Source organism: Bombina bombina, chromosome 3, assembly GCF_027579735.1.
Source record: "Bombina bombina isolate aBomBom1 chromosome 3, aBomBom1.pri, whole genome shotgun sequence".
NCBI lineage: Eukaryota > Metazoa > Chordata > Amphibia > Anura > Bombinatoridae > Bombina > Bombina bombina.
In genome coordinates, this window is record NC_069501.1 from 590,961,914 (window position 1) to 590,979,440 (window position 17,527).

Genomic DNA, 17,527 nt, shown 5'->3' on the forward strand with positions numbered 1-17,527 from the left:
TAACACAGTCAAAATAGTGTTGTTTTTTTTTAAATGTTCACTACTGTTACACCCGATATGAGTTGCACTGGGGTGACACTGTGCCCTGGCAGGCACTGAAACGCACACGTGTGAAGGAAACTGACTGCTATTATTTAACACAGTCAAAAAAGTGTTGTTTTTTTTAAATCTACACTACTGTTACACCAGATATGAGTTACACTGGGGTGACACTGTGCCCTGGCAGGCACTGAAACGCACACGTGTGATGGAAACTGACTGCTATTATTTCACTGTCAAAAAAGTGTTGTTTTTTTAAAATGTACACTACTGTAACACCAGATATGAGATGCACTGGGGTGACACTGTGCCCTGGCAGGCACTGAAACGCACACGTGTGAAGGAAACTGACTGCTATTATTTAACACAGTCAAAAAAGTGTTGTTTTTTTAAATGTACACTACTGTTACACCGGAAATGAGTTGCACTGTGGTGACACTGTGCCCTGGCAGGCATTGAAACGCACACGTGTGAAGGAAACTGACTGCTATTATTTAACACAGTCAAAATAGTGTTGTTTTTTTTAAATGTTCACTACTGTTACACCCGATATGAGTTGCACTGGGGTGACACTGTGCCCTGGCAGGCACTGAAACGCACACGTGTGAAGGAAACTGACTGCTATTATTTAACACAGTCAAAAAAGTGTTGTTTTTTTTAAATGTACACACTACTGTTACACCAGATATGAGTTGCACTGGGGTGACACTGTGCCCTGGCAGGCACTGAAACGCACACGTGTGATGGAAACTGACTGCTATTATTTCACAGTCAAAAAAATGTTTTTTTTAAATGTACACTACTGTTACACCTGATATGAGTTGCACTGGGGTGACACTGTGCCCTGGCAGGCACTGAAACGCACACGTGTGAAGGAAACTGACTGCTATTATTTAACACAGTCAAAAAAGTGTTGTTGTTTTTTAAATGTACACTACTGTTACACCAGATATGAGTTACACTGGGGTGACACTGTGCCCTGGCAGGCACTGAAACGCACACGTGTGATGGAAACTGACTGCTATTATTTCACAGTCAAAAAAATGTTTTTTTTAAATGTACACTACTGTTACACCAGATATGAGTTGCACTGGGGTGACACTGTGCCCTGGCAGGCACTGAAACGCACACGTGTGAAGGAAACTGACTGCTATTATTTAACACAGTCAAAAAAGTGTTGTTTTTTTTAAATGTACACTACTGTTACACCAGATATGAGTTGCACTGGGGTGACACTGTGCCCTGGCAGGCACTGAAACGCACACGTGTGAAGGAAACTGACTGCTATTATTTCATAGTCAAAAAAGTGTTGTTTTTTTTAAATGTACACTACTGTTACACCAGATATGAGTTGCACTGGGGTTACACTGTGCCCTGGCAGGCACTGAAACGCACACTTGTGAAGGAAACTGACTGCTATTATTTCACAGTCAAAAAAGTGATGTTTTTTTATTTATTAATTTTAATTGTTTCGTATATGCATTTTATTGGGGGTTTGTTTTAAAGAAAAATTATTAAATATATTGTATTATAACCCGGCCTTATACTGACATAGTACTTGGCCATTATGCCTGAATCCATCTTTATTGTGGGCATTATTCAGGCACTGAAACGCACACGTGTGAAGGAAACTGACTACTATTATTTAACACAGTGACACTGTGCCCTGGCAGGTACTATTATTTCACAGTCAAAAAAGTGTTTTTTTTAAATGTAAACTACTGTTACACCGTATATGAATTGCACTGGGGTGACACTGTGCCCTGGCAGGCACTGAAACGCACATGTGTGAAGGAAACTGATTGCTATTACTTAACACAGTCAAAAAAGTGTTGTTTTTTTAAATGTACACACTACTGTTACACCAGATATGAGTTTTACTGGGGTGACACTGTGCCCTGGCAGGCACTGAAATGCACACTTGTGAAGGAAACTGACTGCTATTATTTCACTGTCAAAAAAGTGTTGTTTTTTTAAAATGTACACTACTGTAACACCAGATATGAGATGCACTGGGGTGACACTGTGCCCTGGCAGGCACTGAAACGCACACGTGTGAAGGAAACTGACTGCTATTATTTAACACAGTCAAAAAAGTGTTGTTTTTTTTTAAATGTACACTACTGTTACACCGGAAATGAGTTGCACTGTGGTGACACTGTGCCCTGGCAGGCATTGAAACGCACACGTGTGAAGGAAACTGACTGCTATTATTTAACACAGTCAAAATAGTGTTGTTTTTTTTAAATGTTCACTACTGTTACACCCGATATGAGTTGCACTGGGGTGACACTGTGCCCTGGCAGGCACTGAAACGCACACGTGTGAAGGAAACTGACTGCTATTATTTAACACAGTCAAAAAAGTGTTGTTTTTTTTAAATCTACACTACTGTTACACCAGATATGAGTTACACTGGGGTGACACTGTGCCCTGGCAGGCACTGAAACGCACACGTGTGATGGAAACTGACTGCTATTATTTCACTGTCAAAAAAGTGTTGTTTTTTTAAAATGTACACTACTGTAACACCAGATATGAGATGCACTGGGGTGACACTGTGCCCTGGCAGGCACTGAAACGCACACGTGTGATGGAAACTGACTGCTATTATTTCACAGTCAAAAAAATGTTTTTTTTAAATGTACACTACTGTTACACCTGATATGAGTTGCACTGGGGTGACACTGTGCCCTGGCAGGCACTGAAACGCACACGTGTGAAGGAAACTGACTGCTATTATTTAACACAGTCAAAAAAGTGTTGTTGTTTTTTAAATGTACACTACTGTTACACCAGATATGAGTTACACTGGGGTGACACTGTGCCCTGGCAGGCACTGAAACGCACACGTGTGATGGAAACTGACTGCTATTATTTCACAGTCAAAAAAATGTTTTTTTTAAATGTACACTACTGTTACACCAGATATGAGTTGCACTGGGGTGACACTGTGCCCTGGCAGGCACTGAAACGCACACGTGTGAAGGAAACTGACTGCTATTATTTAACACAGTCAAAAAAGTGTTGTTGTTTTTTAAATGTACACTACTGTTACACCAGATATGAGTTACACTGGGGTGACACTGTGCCCTGGCAGGCACTGAAACGCACACGTGTGATGGAAACTGACTGCTATTATTTCACAGTCAAAAAAATGTTTTTTTTAAATGTACACTACTGTTACACCAGATATGAGTTGCACTGGGGTGACACTGTGCCCTGGCAGGCACTGAAACGCACACGTGTGAAGGAAACTGACTGCTATTATTTAACACAGTCAAAAAAGTGTTGTTTTTTTTAAATGTACACTACTGTTACACCAGATATGAGTTGCACTGGGGTGACACTGTGCCCTGGCAGGCACTGAAACGCACACGTGTGAAGGAAACTGACTGCTATTATTTCATAGTCAAAAAAGTGTTGTTTTTTTTAAATGTACACTACTGTTACACCAGATATGAGTTGCACTGGGGTTACACTGTGCCCTGGCAGGCACTGAAACGCACACTTGTGAAGGAAACTGACTGCTATTATTTCACAGTCAAAAAAGTGATGTTTTTTTATTTATTAATTTTAATTGTTTCGTATATGCATTTTATTGGGGGTTTGTTTTAAAGAAAAATTATTAAATATATTGTATTATAACCCGGCCATATACTGACATAGTACTTGGCCATTATGCCTGAATCCATCTTTATTGTGGGCAAAAACAATCCATCCCCAGTGTTTGGCTTCTATGGAAAAAAATTGGAAATGTGAACGTTTCGCCTCCTATATCTATGTTATTATTTTACTTTCCCTTCACTAGCTATTAACAGTATGGAAATTTTAAAATACAAACATATTAAAAACCTATCTACAAACATAATTCATGAAACTATTATTTCATACAAAAGTTAAAATGTTAAAACAACTAAAGTATATGCAAATATCACTTTGTTTTAAATACAGTGCATACATAAATAGTTATTTCATAAGAGCACATATTTGATCCTCATAAAAAACCATGATCAAATTTTACAATATGTATATAAAATATATGTACAGGTGGCCCTCGTTTTACAACGGTTCAATTTACACCGTTTCAGAATAACAACCTTTTTTCCAGGCATGTGACTGCTATTGAAAAGCATTGAGAAGCAGTGCATTTATTAAAATAGCAGGTAGGTGGAGCTGTCCGCTTGTGTTGCAGAAAAGCCAAGCAAGCTGAAATTAATCATTTTAACCAGACCTGAGCTATCGAGCAGTTTGGAATGCATAGAAAGAACTGTTTGCAGAAAAATGCAAGTGAAGTCTGTGTTGTGATTATTTTATTAGGTTTATAATTCTGTTTAGCAAATGTTTTTGTTAATTTAACTTAGTTAAAATAATCACACAACACAAAATATATAATTAATCAGGTTTATAATGCTGTCTAGCATTTAAAGTCTTCATTTCAAAGCTTTAAAAATAAATGTATTAGGCGTTACTTATGACAATTTTGAAAGGGGCCTGGAACCTATCTCCCTCACTTCCCATTGACTTACATTATAAACTGGGTTTCAATTTACAACGGTTTCGATTTACAACCATTCCTTCTGGAACCTAACCCCGGCGTAAACTGAGGGCTACCTGTATATATAAATATGAGTGCCTGTATCTATAGGGTGGACAAAATGTATATTGGTTAAAGCTCCAGTTCTTCTTCTGCTAGAATGAATCTTCTTGTGATTCCCAAATGTCTCTATGATAAAAACTATTTTTTGTGTGTATACAGTATATTCATTCATACTTCCATGTTTTTATACATAGAAGCACTGGGAACAGAACTTCACAGAGTATGCCTTTAATCACAAGAAGGCAGCCAAATCAATGTCTTTATTGAGACCCACTGGATCCAGGCATTTTAAGGCACTACTGTTACACCAGATATGAGTTGCACTGGGGTGACACTGTGCCCTGGCAGGCACTGAAACGCACACGTGTGAAGGAAACTGACTGCTATTATTTCACTGTCAAAAAAGTGTTGTTTTTTTAAAATGTACACTACTGTTACACCAGATATGAGTTGCACTGGGGTGACACTGTGCCCTGGCAGGCACTGAAACGCACACGTGTGAAGGAAACTGACTGCTATTATTTCACAGTCAAAAAAGTGTTGTTTTTTTAAAATGTACACTACTGTTACACCAGATATGAGTTGCACTGGGGTGACACTGTGCCCTGGCAGGCACTGAAACGCACACGTGTGAAGGAAACTGACTGCTATTATTTAACACAGTCAAAAAAGTGTTGTTTTTTTTAAATCTACACTACTGTTACACCAGATATGAGTTACACTGGGGTGACACTGTGCCCTGGCAGGCACTGAAACGCACACGTGTGAAGGAAACTGACTGCTATTATTTAACACAGTCAAAAAAGTGTTGTTTTTTTTAAATGTACACTACTGTTACACCAGATATGAGTTGCACTGGGGTGACACTGTGCCCTGGCAGGCAGGCCCTGAAATGCACACGTGTGATGGAAACTGACTGCTATTATTTAACACAGTCAAAAAAGTGTTGTTTTTTTTTAAATCTACACTACTGTTACACCAGATATGAGTTGCACTGGGGTGACACTGTGCCCTGGCAGGCACTGAAACGCACACGTGTGAAGGAAACTGACTGCTATTTTTTAACACAGTCAAAATAGTGTTGTTTTTTTTATATGTACACTACTGTTACACCAGATATGAGTTGCACTGGGGTGACACTGTGCCCTGGCAGGCACTGAAACGCACACGTGTGAAGGAAACTGACTGCTATTATTTAACACAGTCAAAAAAGTGTTTTTTTTTTTTAAATCTACACTACTGTTACACCAGATATGAGTTGCACTGGGGTGACACTGTGCCCTGGCAGGCACTGAAACGCACACGTGTGAAGGAAACTGACAGCTATTATTTCAAAGTCAAAAAAGTGTTTTTTTTTTTAAATGTACACTACTGTTACACCAGATATGAGTTGGACTGGGGTGACACTGTGCCCTGGCAGGCATTGAAACGCACACGTGTGAAGGAAACTGACTGCTATTATTTAACACAGTCAAAAAAGTGTTGTTTTTTTTAAATGTACACTACTGTTACACCCGATATGAGTTGCACTGGGGTGACACTGTGCCCTGGCAGGCACTGAAACGCACAAGTGTGAAGGAAACTGACTGCTATTATTTAACACAGTCAAAAAAGTGTTGTTGTTTTTTAAATGTACACTACTGTTACACCAGATATGAGTTACACTGGGGTGACACTGTGCCCTGGCAGGCACTGAAACACACACGTGTGATGGAAACTGACTGCTATTATTTCACAGTCAAAAAAATGTTTTTTTTAAATGTACACTACTGTTACACCAGATATGAGTTGCACTGGGGTGACACTGTGCCCTGACAGGCACTGAAACGCACACGTGTGAAGGAAACTGACTGCTATTATTAAACACAGTCAAAAAAGTGTTGATTTTTTTAAATGTACACACTACTGTTACACCAGATATGAGTTGCACTGGGGTGACACTGTGCCCTGGCAGGCCCTGAAACGCACACGTGTGAAGGAAACTGACTGCTATTATTTCATAGTCAAAAAAGTGTTGTTTTTTTTAAATGTACACTACTGTTACACCAGATATGAGTTGCACTGGGGTTACACTGTGCCCTGGCAGGCACTGAAACGCACACTTGTGAAGGAAACTGACTGCTATTATTTCACAGTCAAAAAAGTGATGTTTTTTTATTTATTAATTTTAATTGTTTCGTATATGCATTTTATTGGGGGTTTGTTTTAAAGAAAAATTATTAAATATATTGTATTATAACCCGGCCATATACTGACATAGTACTTGGCCATTATGCCTGAATCCATCTTTATTGTGGGCAAAAACAATCCATCCCCAGTGTTTGGCTTCTATGGAAAAAAATTGGAAATGTGAACGTTTCGCCTCCTATATCTATGTTATTATTTTACTTTCCCTTCACTAGCTATTAACAGTATGGAAATTTTAAAATACAAACATATTAAAAACCTATCTACAAACATAATTCATGAAACTATTATTTCATACAAAAGTTAAAATGTTAAAACAACTAAAGTATATGCAAATATCACTTTGTTTTAAATACAGTGCATACATAAATAGTTATTTCATAAGAGCACATATTTGATCCTCATAAAAAACCATGATCAAATTTTACAATATGTATATAAAATATATGTACAGGTGGCCCTCGTTTTACAACGGTTCAATTTACACCGTTTCAGAATAACAACCTTTTTTCCAGGCATGTGACTGCTATTGAAAAGCATTGAGAAGCAGTGCATTTATTAAAATAGCAGGTAGGTGGAGCTGTCCGCTTGTGTTGCAGAAAAGCCAAGCAAGCTGAAATTAATCATTTTAACCAGACCTGAGCTATCGAGCAGATTGGAATGCATAGAAAGAACTGTTTGCAGAAAAATGCAAGTGAAGTCTGTGTTGTGATTATTTTATTAGGTTTATAATTCTGTTTAGCAAATGTTTTTGTTAATTTAACTTAGTTAAAATAATCACACAACACAAAATATATAATTAATCAGGTTTATAATGCTGTCTAGCATTTAAAGTCTTCATTTCAAAGCTTTAAAAATAAATGTATTAGGCGTTACTTATGACAATTTTGAAAGGGGCCTGGAACCTATCTCCCTCACTTCCCATTGACTTACATTATAAACTGGGTTTCAATTTACAACGGTTTCGATTTACAACCATTCCTTCTGGAACCTAACCCCGGCGTAAACTGAGGGCTACCTGTATATATAAATATGAGTGCCTGTATCTATAGGGTGGACAAAATGTATATTGGTTAAAGCTCCAGTTCTTCTTCTGCTAGAATGAATCTTCGTGTGATTCCCAAATGTCTCTATGATAAAAACTATTTTTTGTGTGTATACAGTATATTCATTCATACTTCCATGTTTTTATACATAGAAGCACTGGGAACAGAACTTCACAGAGTATGCCTTTAATCACAAGAAGGCAGCCAAATCAATGTCTTTATTGAGACCCACTGGATCCAGGCATTTTAAGGCACTACTGTTACACCAGATATGAGTTGCACTGGGGTGACACTGTGCCCTGGCAGGCACTGAAACGCATACGTGTGAAGGAAACTGACTGCTATTATTTCACAGTCAAAAAAGTGTTGTTTTTTTAAAATGTACACTACTGTTACATCAGATATGAGTTGCACTGGGGTGACACTGTGCCCTGGCAGGCACTGAAACGCACACGTGTGAAGGAAACTGACTGCTATTATTTCACAGTCAAAAAAGTGTTGTTTTTTTAAAATGTACACTACTGTTACACCAGATATGAGTTGCACTGGGGTGACACTGTGCCCTGGCAGGCACTGAAACGCACACGTGTGAAGGAAACTGACTGCTATTATTTAACACAGTCAAAAAAGTGTTGTTTTTTTAAAATCTACACTACTGTTACACCAGATATGAGTTACACTGGGGTGACACTGTGCCCTGGCAGGCACTGAAACGCACACGTGTGAAGGAAACTGACTGCTATTATTTAACACAGTCAAAAAAGTGTTGTTTTTTTTAAATGTACACTACTGTTACACCAGATATGAGTTGCACTGGGGTGACACTGTGCCCTGGCAGGCAGGCCCTGAAATGCACACGTGTGATGGAAACTGACTGCTATTATTTAACACAGTCAAAAAAGTGTTTTTTTTTTTTTAAATCTACACTACTGTTACACCAGATATGAGTTGCACTGGGGTGACACTGTGCCCTGGCAGGCACTGAAACGCACACGTGTGAAGGAAACTGACTGCTATTTTTTAACACAGTCAAAATAGTGTTGTTTTTTTTATATGTACACTACTGTTACACCAGATATGAGTTGGACTGGGGTGACACTGTGCCCTGGCAGGCACTGAAACGCACACGTGTGAAGGAAACTGACTGCTATTATTTAACACAGTCAAAAAAGTGTTTTTTTTTTTTTAAATCTACACTACTGTTACACCAGATATGAGTTACACTGGGGTGACACTGTGCCCTGGCAGGCACTGAAACGCACACGTGTGATGGAAACTGACTGCTATTATTTAACACAGTCAAAAAAGTGTTTTTTTTTTTAAATGTACACTACTGTTACACCAGATATGAGTGGTGGCACTGGGCAAGTGGGCACAGTATACGCTGTGAGCCTGACACACACGCTGGCAGGCAGGCAACTGCAATTAGATTACACAGGAAAAAAAAAAAAGCAGACTGATGTTCAAGCCCTAAAAAGGGCTTTTTGGGGTGCTGTCCTTACAGCAGAGATCAGATGAGTCCTTCAGGACTGTAGTGGACACTGAATACACTAGCCTAGCTATCTATTTCCCTATTAAATCAGCAGCAGCTACACTGTCCCTCCTCTCACTAAGAATGCAGCTTCCGAATGAATCTAAAATGGATGCTGTCCAGGAGGTAGGAGGGTCTGGGAGGGAGGGTCTGCTGCTGATTGGCTGGAATGTGTCTGCTGACTGTGAGGTACAGGGTCAAAGTTTTACTCAATGATGACGAATAGGGGGCGGATCGAACATCGCATATGTAAACGCGAACAAGCTATGTTCGCCAGGAACTATTCGCCGGCGAACCATTCGCGACATCACTAATGCTGAGTAATTTATCTTTGCAAATATATATATTCATATATATATATTTTAGAATTTATCTTAATTGTAGATAATTAAGAATTTATCTCAGCTCAAATAAATTGGCATAGGAATCGGCTGTTTGCACTAATAATATATATAATTTCTGATGCTTTAAATTGGAGTTATATAGGATAAATTGTAGGCTAAGTAGCTTAATTGTACTGGTCTGAAAGTTAGTAGCTTATACTTTGGTATTTTAATGCAACATTGATTTGGGAGATTATTGTGAGTAAAGTTAATTTTAAAGGTATATTTGGTTTGCTTTGTAAAGAATATTGTAACAACGTAAGTGTGTATCATTTGATTCATAATCTGGTTTCTAGAAATATAATTCAATGTGTTTATAACGTTAACTAATATAAAGAATTTATGAATTTATATTAATTTTAATTGTTTCGTATATGCATTTTATTGGGGGTTTGTTTTAAAGAATAATTATTAAATATATTGTATTATAACCCGGCCATATACTGACATAGTACTTGGCCATTACGCCTGAATCCATCTTTATTGTGGGCAAAAACAATCCATCCCCAGTGTTTGGCTTCTAAGGAAAAAAATTGGAAATGTGAACGTTTCGCCTCCTATATCTATGTTATTATTTTACTTTCCCTTCACTAGCTATTAACAGTATGAAAATTTTAAAATACAAACATATTAAAAACCTATCTACAAACATAATTCATGAAACTATTATTTCATACAAAAGTTAAAATGTTAAAACAACTAAAGTATATGCAAATATCACTTTGTTTTAAATACAGTGCATACATAAATAGTTATTTCATAAGAGCACATATTTGATCCTCATAAAAAAACATGATCAAATTTTACAATATGTATATAAAATATATGTATATATAAATATGAGTGCCTGTATCTATAGGGTGGACAAAATGTATATTGGTTAAAGCTCCAGTTCTTCTTCTGCTAGAATGAATCTTCTTGTGATTTCCAAATGTCTCTATGATAAAAACTATTTTTTGTGTGTATACAGTATATTCATTCATACTTCCATTTTTTTATACATAGAAGCACTGGGAACAGAACTTCACAGAGTATGCCTTTAATCACAAGAAGGCAGCCAAATCAATGTCTTTATTGAGACCCACTGGATCCAGGCATTTTAAGGCATTGATCCAAAAGGTCTCCCTCTTCCTAAGTTCCAAAAGCCTACTACCACCCATTGGACCCGTTTGTACCTTCTTTATTGCTTTAATGTAAAATTAATAGGGGTCACTATTGTGTACATTTCTAAAGTGCCTCACTAACAGATTTTTTAATATACCTGCCTCTATATTTTTTATGTGTTTCAAACATCTTACTGGTCTGCACTCCATAGATGCTTTATGCAATCCTGTGCTGTTTCCATACCTCATAGCAGTTGAGGTTGAAAAACATGAGAGTCCATTTGGCATTTTACTTCTCTTACATTCAAGTTCATCCTACACCAGAGAGGACTTTGTTGCTGTCTGCCCTTCCCTCTTCTGTTCCAGATTTCTTTTGGAATTTCTCCTGCTTTTGGTGATATTCCTTTTAGTCCCTGGGGTTACGCTGTGAGCAAATTTGGATACCTCTTCTCCTACCCCACTAGATCTTGACTGGTTTGTTGGGGTAAATCAAAAGGAGACATGTAATTTCAGGGTAATTTCTGGTACTCCAGGTTAATATATAGCACTGTATTTTTTCTGTGTTTTATATATATATGTCAAAGTCTCATTTCAGTTACATCATGGAGAAAATAAACTCTTAGCAGTTATATACGGATCAGATCATCAAGATCAATAAATCAAAGTCTATTTACAAAAAGCAGTGCCAGTCCACATTGGTATTAAGGCCCCAGGTTGTACCGTATCAAGCCTGTAGATCCATTGTGCTTCTAGTTGTAAAAGGCAGGGGAACATGAGCAATCAGTTGGAAGTGTAGGTCCTTAACAGTGTGGCCCTTCTCCGCAAAGTGCCTGATTACAGGCTGATCACTGTTACCCTTGTCTATGGTAGCCCGAATGGCACTCCTATGATTGGCCATGCATTTCTTTATATCATCTGTTGTTTTACCGATGTAAAACAGACCACAAATGCAGCCGAGCATATATATTACACATTTCGTAGTGCAGGTCAGATAATGTTTAATCCTAAACCTCTGATTGGTATGTGGGTGTCTAAAGTCACTCCCTTGTATCTTAGAATGACACATCGTGCAGCTAGGGCACCTAAATGATCCAAGGTTTTTTGGTTTTAACTAAGTTTCTTTGTTAACACACAGCAGTCCCCTAATGGAGTGAGTGCAGCAAATACAAAAACCAGTACTGAACAGCTTTTTTATTCTTATTAGAACTCATCAGAAGTAAAAAGATTTTTGATTACTGATAGGTAAAGGTCATTCCAGGGCAAAATCAAAATTCATTAAAATTATGGTAGAGATAAAAGCATGAGACTAAAATCCTCCATATCGCAAAAGTAAATCAATAGAAATTATTGCATAGGCAATTAGCACATCTAGGCATGTATCCCCACTTGCCTTTACCCAGTATGGAGTTTATATGCAGGTATATATATATGTATGAGGAACCGAATATTTTTTTTTCCCTTTCATCCTTCCATTTGTTTCTATCTGAGTTATATTGATGATGTGTTTTTAATATGGAAAGGCTCTATTGAATCCTTATTATCTTGGTTTGATCAATTGAATGCACTTGATTTAAAATTAATTCAAATGATATGGTAATACATTTTCTGGATCTAGAGGTCTACAAGGTGTCCACTACATCAGGGTTGAAATTATAAACCACACTTTAACATGAACAGACTGACAAAACTCTATATTACACTATACTAGATACCATCCATGTTTTCAAATGGATAGGGTCAGCTCCTCACAGGTCCTGTGGGTTGTGCGTAATAACACCAAGGATACACGCAACATGATGCAATTGGAAGAGATGTCACAAAGGTTTCTAGCAAAGAGGATACCCCCAACAGGTGATTACTCAACAATGCTCAGTCTAGAGCTAAACAATTGAGCCAGGAACATACAACTATACGGAAGCAGAAAATGGATACAAGTGATCTTTTGAACTTCATAACTACATAATAGTCTGCGTCTAAGTTTATAGAAGCAGTGATTAAGTAACTATTGTTGAAATGGATAATAGCTTACCATTTGGTAAGGTGTGCCCACCCCGAGGATGGTATACAGGAGGTCAAAAAAGCTATGTGATCTTTTGGTCTTGACAGACCCAATGCATTGCTATCAGAAAAGATTGCGGCCACCTAAGGGCAAACCTGTCTGTTACCGCAATGGGAACCGTGTAACATGTAATAGCTTGTACAGGAAGTAACTTTCATCATCCACATACTAATAAGACATTTAACATCAAATACAGATTAACGTGTATGTCTGTGTATGTGATTTATATGATCATTTGTCCTTGTTACCTGTGTTATATTGGAAAGATGACCACAACATTCAGAGAACGCTTGGCAAACCACAAATATGCAATTCGGCAGACTATTAAAAAAGGCTGTTCAGATCTGCCTCTGGCACAGGCACTTCCAACAGGCTGGACACTCTATATCCTTGCTGCGGACGATGCTTATAGATCATTTGCTGCCCCTACAATGAGGGGGGATAGGGCACATTCACTGTTGAAATTGGAAACAAGGTGGATTTTCTTGCTGGACACTGTGACCCCAAAGGGACTGAACACCATGTTGAACTATGGTTATTTTTACCGATAATTTAATTGCTAGCATCCACCTCCTCAAGAAGAAGTCTAATAAAGTTCTACCTATTCCTTGAGTATTAAAGCTATACGCAATTATTTGTACTGCATGTAACAAAATACACTATATCCTAGTGGGCACTGATACATGTTAGTATAAAGGGCTCACCATGGAGTAGTTAAATTGGTAACTGATTATGTGATCTATACTGTTAGGTTATGTAAAATTGTTTATATGTGTACAGATAGCTTTTTTTTTTATATATTGCACTATTGGGTGTTAATATCTTATGGTGTACAGCGATATACGGCTATGTCCTGAAGATTGTTGTTATTGTTGCTATGGCAACACTGGCGATTGCCGATGAATTCACTATGCTGCGCACGGCTGTGAGTAAGGATTTGCCGTAGCACGCTGGAGCGTGTACACGATGGTGACACCATCTGATTCTGGGTTTGTAATTTATTTGTTGTTACAAGTGGGTATTTAAAGGTGTTTCTCTGTATGTACTAACATGTCTGTCTGGCCTCCATTTGAAAAAAAGCTGTGGGTAGAGCTGAAACATTATGACTTAGGGCCTGTTTCTTATATACTCACACTGGATATTAAAGGCTTTTGGTGATTTAACCCTGTGCTTAACTGCTGTGTTCTACTGGATGTGGTTATTAGCAGTGCACCAGGACGTTGTAATTGTTGGTGTGTGCCATTCTCTGAGGAGTGTATATATATATATATATATATATATATAGAGAGAGAGAGAGAGAGAGAGAGAGAGAGAGAGAGAGAGAGAGAGAGAGAAAGAGAAATTTTTAAATAAAAACAGCATTTTTTCCCTATGCAAAGAATTTTGGAATATAAATATGTACATGTTAAACAAAGTAAAAAACATAAAATGTTATTAATATTTAATAAAAAATATTCTTCATGTTTTCAGGTATTTGAATGGAAAGGGCTCTAATGTGTTTATATGTGTATATATGTATGTATATACATGTCTAAACATATAAATAAATACACATGTATACACCTATAAACATACATTTACATGCATCCATACACATATTTAGATATGTATATACACAATATAGCCCTGTAAAAGTTACACACCTTGTCTATATCATATACATTTACCCCTTATAAAAAAAAAATTATTAATATTTATATGAAATTTTTTTTATCAGGTATATATGTATATATAACACTCTATTTTAATGTTTTTATATTATTTAGTGCAACTTTAAATTTAGCCTTAACCCTTTACGCAAGTTCTTCCATCGCTCTAATGAAACAAGTCAAATTAAGATTGTCCTCGATGGTGCTCATTTACTTGCAACTTGCAATGTGTGTGCTAGTTAGCATGGGCGCAATATATCAATATTGCATGCTTGCTAATGTTGTAAACGATATTTCAATATTGTTCCACGAATACCGAATAGTGCAGCAAATATTCTGAAAAACTATTTTTTTAGAATATTCATTATGAATGATTAGTCTAAAACAAATTATTTGCTGCTGCAAAAGTCTAGAGGACATTACTTATAAATAATGTCTAACTGCAAAAACATTTATTTGCTTTGAAATGTGCTTCTAGGGAAATTAACTTATTAGCAAAAAAGTTTCTTGCAGAGCCTTTGTATCTTTGATATCAGTTATCTCAATTCTTTTTGAAGCTGAGGTCACACTTGCTTTCATTTGAAATGTTTCTAAATCCAAATAAAAATATGACAATCCATAAAAATGGCCAATTCTTTGGTAAAATATTTACTTGGTATGTGCATTTTTTCCGAATTCTGTATTTGTTATAAAAACAAATGTTGAATACGGCCACTGGCAGTAGCATTTGGCTCATTTCAGTGCCCAATTTATTAGTTTATTTTTTTTTCAAACTTTATTTCTCATTCAAAGGTTGCCATGAACAAATAAACAATCTCATCCAGATATTTCAATGGTTACATTTTCATGAGTATTATACAGATTCATATTAGTTTAGTTTGTAAAGCAATGATTCTAGTACATTTGTAGATCAAGTATGAGTCTTTCTCCATGAACTATATACTATTCTGAGTCTATTTAGGCAATACCTTCTTTTTCAATATATTATTTCTTTCTCCCTTTCTTCCCACCTCCCCTTCTTAGTCACAGACAGTTTTACCTCCTCTGTCCCTCTTCCAATAGCAACCACAGATCAGGTGTCAAGGTGTAGTGTTTGTCTATTATCTATGTGTGTTTTGTCTTTTCTATCAGCATATAAGAAGTCCCATTTACCTCTGAGCCTCTCTTCTAGTAGAAATTCTGAATTTTTAAGGGGTAACAATATCAGAGTTTGTGTGGGGATATCCAGAGTGTGAATGTAAGTTTCCCATTTTTTCATAAATGGTCTCGTTCTATTCTGCACGTCCCCCAAAGCATCCGCTGCCTCACTGAGCAATTGTTTCTTCACTTTTGTTTTAAGTTGTGGTATCGTAGGGGCCTTGGTACCCAACCATCCCTTAAAGATAAGTCTCCTGGCTTGAAGAATAATGTTAACAGTCCATTTCCTAATGTTGTCTGAGGGTAGTGTCGGGGAGTCTTAAAAAGTTATTAATTCTGGAGAGAATTCTAAAGTTGTGTGGAAAGTATTTTTTATCCAGAAGGATATCATTCTCCAGAATCTATTTATTTTGGGGCAGTTCCACAGGACGTGCAGCAAGTCTGCGTTCGGTGCCCTGCACTTCAGGCATTGTCCCTCTGAGTCTGGTCTCCACTTTTTGTAGATTTTAGGGGATATGTATGCATTTTGTAACAATTTGGCATGTGATTCTCGATTTGTCGTTGATAGAGTCGCCCCTCTCACCCTCTCTATGCTACGTTTAACTGTGTCTAGTGTTATTTCTACCTTTAGCACAGATGTCCATGTATCACTAATATGTTTAGTGGATTCATCGTTAGTTTGTTGAATGTATAGTTTGTAGATGTGGGAAAAAGATGTCTCTCCCTGTTCTCTCCTGTTGAGCAGTCTATTCAGTCCTAGGGTTTGGTTCTTGAGTTCCTCCTGTCTGATTAGTTTATTAACATAGTGCCTCACCTGTAAGTATGCAAAATGGTGTTTGTGTGGTAGGTTGTATTGTGTTTGTAGGTCTCTGAACGACTTGATTGTCATGTCTAAATTATTGACGATCTGAGACACTGATGTCAAACCCTTATTTTTCCATGCTGTGTATACCCCAGTGTCTATTCCTGCGGGGAACTCTGGGTTACCTTTTAGTGGGAGGAATTTCATGTAATTGTGATTGAATTTTAGTTTTTTACACATTTTCCACCAGGCTCGGAGAGGTTGGAGTAGCAATGGGTAGTCATTGAGTAATTTATGGATGTGTGAAGGTGACATGTGTGGTAAAGCCTGAAGTGACCATGGGGTCACTAGTTGTTCTTCTAGTGTCGGTAATGTAAAGTTCTGTTTTCCCGTCATCCAGTCCAGCACATATTTAATTTGGGCCGCCCCACAGTACGCCTCAAAATGTGGGATCGCGAAACCTCCAGAACTAATGCCTGCTGTCATCCTAGTAGCCTTTATTTTGTGTTTTTTCCCTGCCCATACGAATGTTAGACAGGCTTTGTTGAGTATCTTAAGGTCAGATTTATGCATAATTTCTGGTATCATTTGAAACAAGTACAGGAGTTTTGGGAACAGTATCATTTTGATGAGAGCAATCTTTCCAGACATTGAGATGGGCAGCTTGTTCCATCTATGCAACATATCTTGGATGTCCCTAAGCATGGGGCGATAATTAAGATGATACCATTCCCTTGGGTTTGAAGAGAGTTTGATTCCTAAATATGTGAACGAGTTGTTAACATGTTTAAAGTTGAATGGTATGTTCGGGTGTGGTGATGTCTTTTGTAGCCAGAGCAGCTCGGTTTTATCCGTGTTAACTTTATAACCTGAGACTAATCCGAATTGGGAAATAATTTGCATAACTTGTGGTATATTTTCTTTGGGATTTTGTAAATAGAGTATCATGTCATCTGCAAAAAGAGACAGATGACACTGGACCTTCCCAATC